Source organism: Gopherus evgoodei, chromosome 3 (assembly GCF_007399415.2).
Source record: "Gopherus evgoodei ecotype Sinaloan lineage chromosome 3, rGopEvg1_v1.p, whole genome shotgun sequence".
NCBI classification, from domain to species: domain Eukaryota; kingdom Metazoa; phylum Chordata; order Testudines; family Testudinidae; genus Gopherus; species Gopherus evgoodei.
Window position 1 is genome coordinate 222,458,145 of NC_044324.1, and position 8,912 is coordinate 222,467,056.

Here is an 8,912-nt window from a genome sequence, read left to right on the forward strand (position 1 = left end):
GTGATCCATCCCTTCTCATACACTCCCAGCTTCTGTCAGTCAGAGGTTTAGGGACACCCGGAGTATGGGATTAGATCTCTGACCATCTTAGTTAATAGCCATTGATGGACCTAGCTGACAACCAGAAACTTAGCTAAGACTTTTCTTTAAAACCCAGTTATACTTTTGGTCTGCACAACATCCCTTGGCAACAGGTTCCGCAGGTTGTGTGTGTGTTGCGTGAAGTACTTCCTTTTGTTTGTTTTAAACCTGCCGCGTATTAATTTCATTGGGTGGCCCCTGATTCTTGTGAAGAAGTAAAGAAGACCTTTGTATTTACTTTCTCCAGACTAGTTATTTTATAGACCTTTATTACTTCCCCCCTTCCTTGTCTCTTTTCCAAGCTCATCAGCCCTAGACTTTATAAACTCTCCTCTTACGGAAACTGTTCCATACCCCTAATCATTTTTGTTGCCCTTTGCTATACTTTTTCCAATTCTAATATATCTTTTTCGAGATAGGGTGACCAGAACTACATGCAGTATTCAAGGTGTGGGCAGACCCTAGATTTATACAGTGGTATTATGATATTTTCTATCTTCTAATCTATCCCTGTCATAATAGTTTCTATTAGCTTTCTTGATTGCTGCTGCACATTAACTGGACTTAACTAACCTGAATGATTTTTTATCTTCTGCAACCTTTGCCACCTCTCTGTTTACTCCTTTCCCCAGATCATCTATGAATATGTTGAACAACACTGGCCTCAGTACAAATCCCTGGAAGACCCCATTATTTATTACTTTCCATTGTGAAAACTGACCATTTATTCCTATTCTTTGTTTCCTATCTTTTAACAGGTCACTGATCTCTGAGGGGTTCTTCCCTCTTATCCCATGACAGCTTACTCTGCTTAAGAGCCTTTGGTGAGGGACCTTGTCAAAGGCTTTCTGAAAGTCCTAGTACACGATGTCCATTGGATCACTCTTGTCCACATGTTGTTGACCCCCTCAAAGAATTCTAGTAGATTGTTGAGGCATGATTTCCCTATACAAAAGCTGTGTTGACTCTTCCCCAACAAATCCTGTTCATCTGTGTCTGATAATTCTGTTCTTTACAGTAGTTTCAAGCAGGTTGCCCTGTACTGAAGTCAGGCTTACTGGCCTATAATTGCCAGGATTGACTCTGCAGCCTTTTATAAAAATCAAAGAATGGGATGTGAGGCACAGACAGGGCTGCCAGTGGTGATGCCTCTCTGCCCTTGACCAATCAGCGCAGAGATGGGTCAGGAAATCCCATCCCTCTAGATCTCCCCAGACCACACCCAAGAGGCATACGCCATGAGTGTTTGTGTTTCCTTCTGGGGGGTGAGCTAGCCCCCATAACCTTTACTGCAGCCTGCTCACATTCCCCTCCAACAGTCAGCCTCAATCTAGGCCTCCATGTAGGCCTGAGTGGGAGCCAATTAGTGAGGCCTTGAGGTCGGTGGGATGCCTGAGGCCCAGCCCAACCAGAGAGGGTACCTTAGTACTTAATCTTAGCACGTAACCATTGCCTGCTTGATAGCATCAGTCTGGAAACACATCAGCCCTCGAGGTATGAAAGAGGGTGTCTTGTTTAAAGAGCCCATTTTCAGAAATTGTGAAAACATAGAGCGGAAACTTGGACTCCTTCACCAACCCTCGTGAGAACGACGGACAGTGTTTGAACTCTGACCATGCTCGGGCACTCGCAGAGAAAGCTCTACGTCAGTGGCAGTCATGAAGGAGGGCAGGAGGAGGCTGAGGGGATCTCTCTGACCCAGCTGCTGCTGGGGACTCTGGAACCTGACCGGGACCCCTGACTGATTGTGAGGCCATCTGACAGATATGGTGCCCGCCTGTTGTCTGAACCTATGGAGGAGGATTCATTCAAGGCTGGGGAATCTCCCTCAAACAATTTGAACCACGGAGCTGAGTCATAGGTAAATAGGACACAAAATACTGAGGGCTGGACATGCTGGGGTGTAGGAAGTGACCATGGCTGTGTAAATGTATAACGCATGCTTACCAGGGATTCTTTAGGGAAAATCTCTCAAAAGATGTACAACACCTACTAGAGAACCGGGAGAACATGGACAGTGTTAGAGTAGAGGATGCAGATGACACAGACCCAAAGTGCTTTTCCCCTCCCCAAGACAAGCTGTTTGAGAGGACGCTGAGGATGAGAATGAGAACAGTAAGAGGTCGCACTCACGTCTCGTGAGTGCCCCCTGCCCGAGTGCACATACCTGCACTCTCTCCGTTTGTGGTGGGTCTTCAGTGTCTCAGCCCTCCGGTCAAGTCCCACACCATCGGTATGTGAAATAAAATCCCCTTATGAGGAAACAGTTTGACATGGGGGCCTTACCTCAGAGCCCTGCCCTGGTTGAGTCCCAGCAGCCAATCTGGAGTTCCTTCTCGCTCCTACCGGTCTCTGCCAGCACTGCTCTGTCCAAGGTCCTGTAGCTTCCTCAGCCAGCCAGGCACACTATCCATGCTCCTCCAGCTCCTGCAAGGAACTGAATGCTGTGCTGCACTGCAGCTCCTTTTATATGGACCTGCTGGATCCTGATTGGCTGCCCCCTGCAGCCCCTTTTTGATTGCCTGTGTCCCACACAGCCATTCTAGGAAGCTTGGAGGTCCCTCTCTATTACCCTTTTCTGGGGCTGGTGTGGCAGGGCCATGAGGCCTCTAGCAGGGGGCTTCAGGGCCTGGTTCAGCTGCCCCAAATAGCTATAAGGAGCTCACTAGGAATAGAGCTGCGTCTGTCACGTCACAGTGCCCTTAAACACTGCCACAGGGACTAGCTTTCTGAAGACTGAGAGGGGTGTGTTAAAGATGTGCCAGGCCACTGACATCATGGCTGTGAACTGGACCTCAGTGGATCTAAACCATGAATTTCTGGCCCTTTATGTTGATCTTTGTCTGGAAAGCGTATTAAATGCTGTTACTGCCTTAGATTAGGCAATGTGCTGTCTGTGCTCATCTCAAGAAAACTTAGCTGAGGGGGCGGCCTTGCGAAATGCTGTGCAAACTTTGCAAAACAATAGGATCAGGCCGAAGGCTGACTGAGGGTGCAATCCATCCCATCATCCAGATCATTAATAAAGATGTTGAACAAAAAAGCATCTGGCTGCATGTCCACACCTGACAGACCAGAGCAGGGTTTGTCTACCTTGTCACATCCCCCATGTTCTTCTGTGCTTAGAGCCACAGGTGGGGCTGCTGCTGCCAGGCCTTGGTGCAAAGGGAATGCTGATAAGATCACAGGTCAACTGCGTGTGCATCAAAGGGGCTGTTCCCAGTTACCCTGCTAGCAGGCCCAGTGTGCAGGCCGGGCAGCAGCTTAGAGACTGCACAGCTCTGTGGTGCCCCTCTTCTCTCTCTAGGATCTGTTTGGGCAGCTGTTTCTAGCACTCTCAGAGCCAGATGTGCACGGGGTCGTGCCATGGACTGGCATGTCGAGTGGCCATACAGGCCTGGCAGCCTGCACCCCATGGGACTCCTCTGCATGCTGGCCTTGCGGGGTAGCAGTGGAAGGGATGGGTCTGTGGGCAGCTCTTTCCATAGCTTAATCTTCCAGCATAAGCCACACAGCAGGGTTGCGACTGCTTGCCCGACCCAGGGCTGGCTCCAGGGCCTTCTGCAGTGGAATAGAGCCCACCCGAATTACGCTGGCCTGTGTGGTGCTGTGAGCATGCCGCACCATGGGAACATGCCAATGGGTTTTGGAAAGCCACGTGTGTCCCCGCAACACAGTGAGATCTACTGCAGGAGACAGGAGCATCCACATTAAAGAGGAGAGGAAGAAGGGTAGCCAGCCACCTCGCTGCACTGTATTCTCAGATCCAGCAGGTGGTGCTCATGGGACGTAACTGACCCCATCCAAGGACAGTCCCACTGCAATCCCCCAGCCCTGTGTTCTGATATGGGCGGCTCAGCTCTTGTTCTGAGCGCCAACAAATCTGGATCTCAACCTCCTGGGTCTGTGCCACAGCCGAGCATTTTCCAGGTTTCCCTAATAGAAACGGAGTCTCACACGGAGGGCAGCGAGTGGGAGATACAGAAAGCACCTGGCCTGGCGAGGGTGGACATAACTGGAATCTTGTACCGCTGAATCCCAATGCTGGCTCTGCCATCTCCATCTACTGCTGGGGAGCCGACCCGTGGGCGAGCAGCGTCTTCTAGAGGCTTTATATAGACCCAGCGTGCTGCCCAGTGCCAGCCCTTTTCCCATGCTGGGCAGCCCAGTCAAGTTTTCCAGAGCCACAATGTTTTCACTTTTTGAATCCTCTGCTCAGCCTCTATCATTTTCTCTCAGAACAGAGCAACGACGTGTCCAGTGAAACAACCAGGCCTGTGTTTTGCTCCCATAGGAATTGTCAGACTGGATCAGACCTGGGGTCCATCCACTCCTGTGTCTGACTCAGACAGTGCCCCGCGCCAGATGCTGCAGAGGAAGGGAATATTGTGCCCCCACATTAATTGTCTCCATGATCTCTAACAATTAGAGCCTGGCTGAGGCCCTGCCACACGAGGTTTAATATCCCTTCCGGAATTTTTGTTGCCATTCATTATAATGACATGCAGATTCTCGCTATCTGTAGAAACATCCAGTCCTTTTTGCAGGAACCATTTTCAGGGCACAAACCCTGCAATACAGTCTGTGTATCTGCCATTCAGGCGCTCTGCAGATTCGGTCTCACTAACCACCAGCGCCCAGTTCCAGAAATCCAGCACAGCCCCTTCCCCGCTGCCAGGTGGACAGCACTCCTCACAGCAGCAAGAGAAGTGGAATTGGGCCCCTCATCTCTGGGAAATCATTTTCCCGATTATTATTCAGTTATGGGATTTCGTCCACTCAGTCCCATTTGAAACAGCACAGAGCAGAAACAGCACAGGGAGAGTCCAGGAAGGAAAGGAGAAAAGTACAAAACAGCTGAGGCAGAGTCTGCTCTTCGCACACGCAGTGCACCTTGGAAATGGACTTTGCTGTGTTGGAGTCAATGGAATCACTGATTGCCGAGTTGCTCCAACTGTGGCTTTGTCCCAGTGGACTCCCGAGAACAAAATTTGACCTCTTCAGACATGTCAGAATCTAATAAACATGCTTCCTTCTTTCCCGTTATCAGTAGGAAACATCCCTACGTTACAAAGAAGGGAGCAAAGCAGAAGAGGAATATATGTCACAGCTCTCGGATAACCATTATGGACAGCTTTGAGTACATAGTGTTAGAGAATGACATGGAACTGTCACAGATTAGGCCATCTCCAGAATGGGAAGTTAGAGACACTTCCTTGCATGTCTGGTGGCAGAGAATCTGGCAGTCAGCAGCTTTTAAGAACAAGCCCGTGATTTACCGCTAAAGTGACAGCAATGCAGATTGCAAATATTGTAGAGTAGTATTCCTAGGGAACCTGTGGCTGTGCCTGGGGACTGAGCTGAGAATCCTGCTAAGGCTCTGACTCCATCCCGTCAGGTATTGCAGCCCTGGAGGGCCTAAGCCAGGGGTAGGCAACCTATGGCACGTGTGCCGAAGGGGCACGTGAGCTGATTTTCAGTGGCACTCACACTGCCTGGGTCCTGGCCACTGGTCGGGGTGGCTTTGCGTTTTAATTTAATGTTAAATGAAACATCTTAAACATTTTAAAAAATGTATTTACTTTACATACAATAGTTTAGTTATATATTATAGATTTGTAGGAAGAGACATTTTAACGTTTTTAGAAGGTATGACTGGCAGGGCCGGCTCTAGCCATTTCGCCACCCCAAGCACGGCAGCACGCCGCGGGGGGCACTCTGCCGCTTGCTGGTCCCGCGGCTCCGGTGGACCTCCCGCAGGCGTGCCTACGGATGCTCCACCGGAGCCGCGGGACCAGCGGACCCTCCGCAGGGATGCCTGCGGGAGGTCCATTGGAGCCGCCTGCTGCCCTCCCGGCAACTGGCAGAGCGCTCCCCACGGCATGCCACCCCAAGCATGCACTTGGCGCGCTGGGGCCTGGAACCGGCCCTGATGACTGACACGTGAAACCTTAAATTAGAGTGAATAAATGAAGACTCTGCACAGCACTTCTGAAAGGTTGCTGACCCCTGGCCTAAGCACTCAGGGCTCACCATTAGCTTCCGATTTCCCTTGAATAATATATTTGTTTCTTACAGCCGTCATCTCTAATAATCCCTGGGCCCCTGCCAGCATGGGGAGAAGGACATCACACCCACGCATGCCTCAAGGATTGAGAACAGTGCCCTCGCTTGACTCTTCTTGAGTACTCCTCCCTGCTATGTTGCTCCCAAATCAAATCCCTTGAGTTGGGCAACTCTGCAGGGGAGGGCAGTGAAGGGTCAATGATGTTTTTGAATGTGATACAGAACAAGTGACCAGTAAGGCAGCCAGTTTGGGCAGGACCAGAAAACATGAAACCGTATTTCCTATTCCAAGTGCCTCTAACAGCTATCAACACAGCAACTAAACAGGGGAATCCTGAGCAGGAGCAAAGAGGTTATTTTACCTCTGTGTTTGGCACTGGTGCGACCGCTGCTGGAATCCTGTGTCCAGTTCTGGTGCCCACAATACAAGAAGATGTTGATAAATTGGAGAGGGGTCAGAGAAGACCCACGGGAATGATTGAAGGATTAGAAAACCTGCCTTACAGTGATAAATTACATAGATTGAGCTTCCTGTGTCTAGGGGTGACTTGATGACAGTCTATAAGTATCTACATAAGGAACAAATATTTAATAATGGATTCTTCAATGCAGCAGACAAAGGTCTACCACTATCCAAAGGCTGGAAGTTGAAGCTAGACAAATTCAGAGTGGAAATGAGGCGTAAATTTTTAACAGTGAGAGTAACTAGCTTTTGGAACAACTTTCCAAGGGCTCTAATGGATTCTCCATCACTGACCATTTTTAAACCAAGATTGGATGTGCTTCAAAAAGCTCTGCTCCAGGAATTATTTGGGGGCAGTTCTCTGGCCTGTGTTATCATCTAGTCTGACCTCCTGGATGACAATGGTTTCTTCTGGCCTTGAGATCTATGAACTAGACATCTTGCTCATTCTCCCTGGTGCCTGGTACTTCTGTGCTCTGCTCTTATGCTACCATCATAACAGGCTCATGAAGCCCTGGCAAACATCCCTCCAGCTCAGAAGGTGATAGCTCTTCCCATTAAATCATGAACCCTCTGTGACAGGCTAAGACGACCAAGACATTTGCTGTCTATAATCTTTCTGCAATGTTCTGAGCTTGTTAACATCAAAACAGGGGTTTGCTCTGCACCAGTGGGGTCTCTAGTCCTGACAACATAACTTGAGGCTGAATGAGAAAACACCTTGTCAGAGAACAGTGGAGCAGAAGAAAGGCTGGCAGGTTCCATATGTGTCCTGTGAGGGACAGGAGGAATGTATGTCTATCATCAAATCCCATTATCTTTTCCCTTCCACATAAGTGAGCAAGGATGAGGGAAGAATGAGACGCAATGAATTCACAGATTCATAGACTCTAGGACTGGAAGGGACCTCGAGAGGTCATCAAGTCCAGTCCCCTGCCCTCATGGCAGGACCAAATACTGTCTAGACCATCCCTGATAGACATTTATCTAACCTACTCTTAAATATCTCCAGAGATGGAGATTCCACAACCTCCCTAGGCAATCTATTCCAGTGTTTAACTACCCTGACAGTTAGGAACTTTTTCCTAATGTCCAACCTAAATCTCCCTTGCTGCAGTTTAAGCCCATTGTGTCTTGTTCTATCATTAGAGGCTAAGGTGAAGAATTTTTCTTCCTCCTCCTGATGACACCCTTTTAGATACCTGAAAACTGCTATCATGTCCTCTCTCAGTCTTCTCTTTTCCAAACTAAACAAACCCAATTCTTTCAGCCTTCCTTCATAGGTCATGTTCTTAAGACCTTGAATCATTCTTGTTGCTCTTCTCTGGACCCTCACCAATTTCTCCACATCTTTCTTGAAATGCAGTGCCCAGAACTGGACACAATACTCCAGTTGAGGCCTAACCAGCGCAGAGTAAAGCGGAAGAATAACTTCTCGTGTCTTGTTTACAACACACCTGTTAATGCATTCCAGAATCACGTTTGCTTTTTTTGCAACAGTATCACACTGTTGACTCATATTTAGCTTGTGGTCCACTATGACCCCTAGATCTCTTTCTGCCATACTCCTTCCTAGACAGTCTCTTCCCATTCTGTATGTGTGAAACTGATTGTTCCTTCCTAAGTGGAGCACTTTGCATTTGTCTTTATTGAACTTCATCTGGTTTACCTCAGACCATTTCTCCAATTTGTCCAGATCATTTTGAATTTTGACCCTGTCCTCCAAAGCAGTTGTAATCCCTCCCAGTTTGGTATCGTCTGCAAACTTAATAAGCGTACTTTCTATGCCAACATCTAAGTTGTTGATGAAGATATTGAACAGAGCTGGTTGCAAAACAGACCCCTGCGGAACCCCACTTGTTATACCTTTGCAGCAGGATTGGGAGCCATTAATAACTACTCTCTGAGTACGGTTATCCAGCCAGTTATGCACCCACCTTATAGTAGCCCCATCTAAATTGTATTTGCCTAGTTTATCGATAAGGATATCATGCGAGACCGTATCAAATGCCTTACTAAAGTTTAGGCATACCACATCCACTGCTTCTGTAACGGGATATCAACTACTTCTCACTTTAAATCTGGCACCTATCCCCATTTCGGTGAAGTGCGCATCACGGCTATTGTACTAGGGAATGGGCTACAGTCTTATGTTTGTCAGTCCGTAAAGCTGCAGGACAATTCTTGCCCCCCCCCCCCCCCCCCCCCCCCGAAACAACCATGTTCTCTTTCTACCCAATGACTGGCTGGAGAACCCAATTTCCAAGGGAACATGGTCCATAACTGGATGGCAGCACAGTAT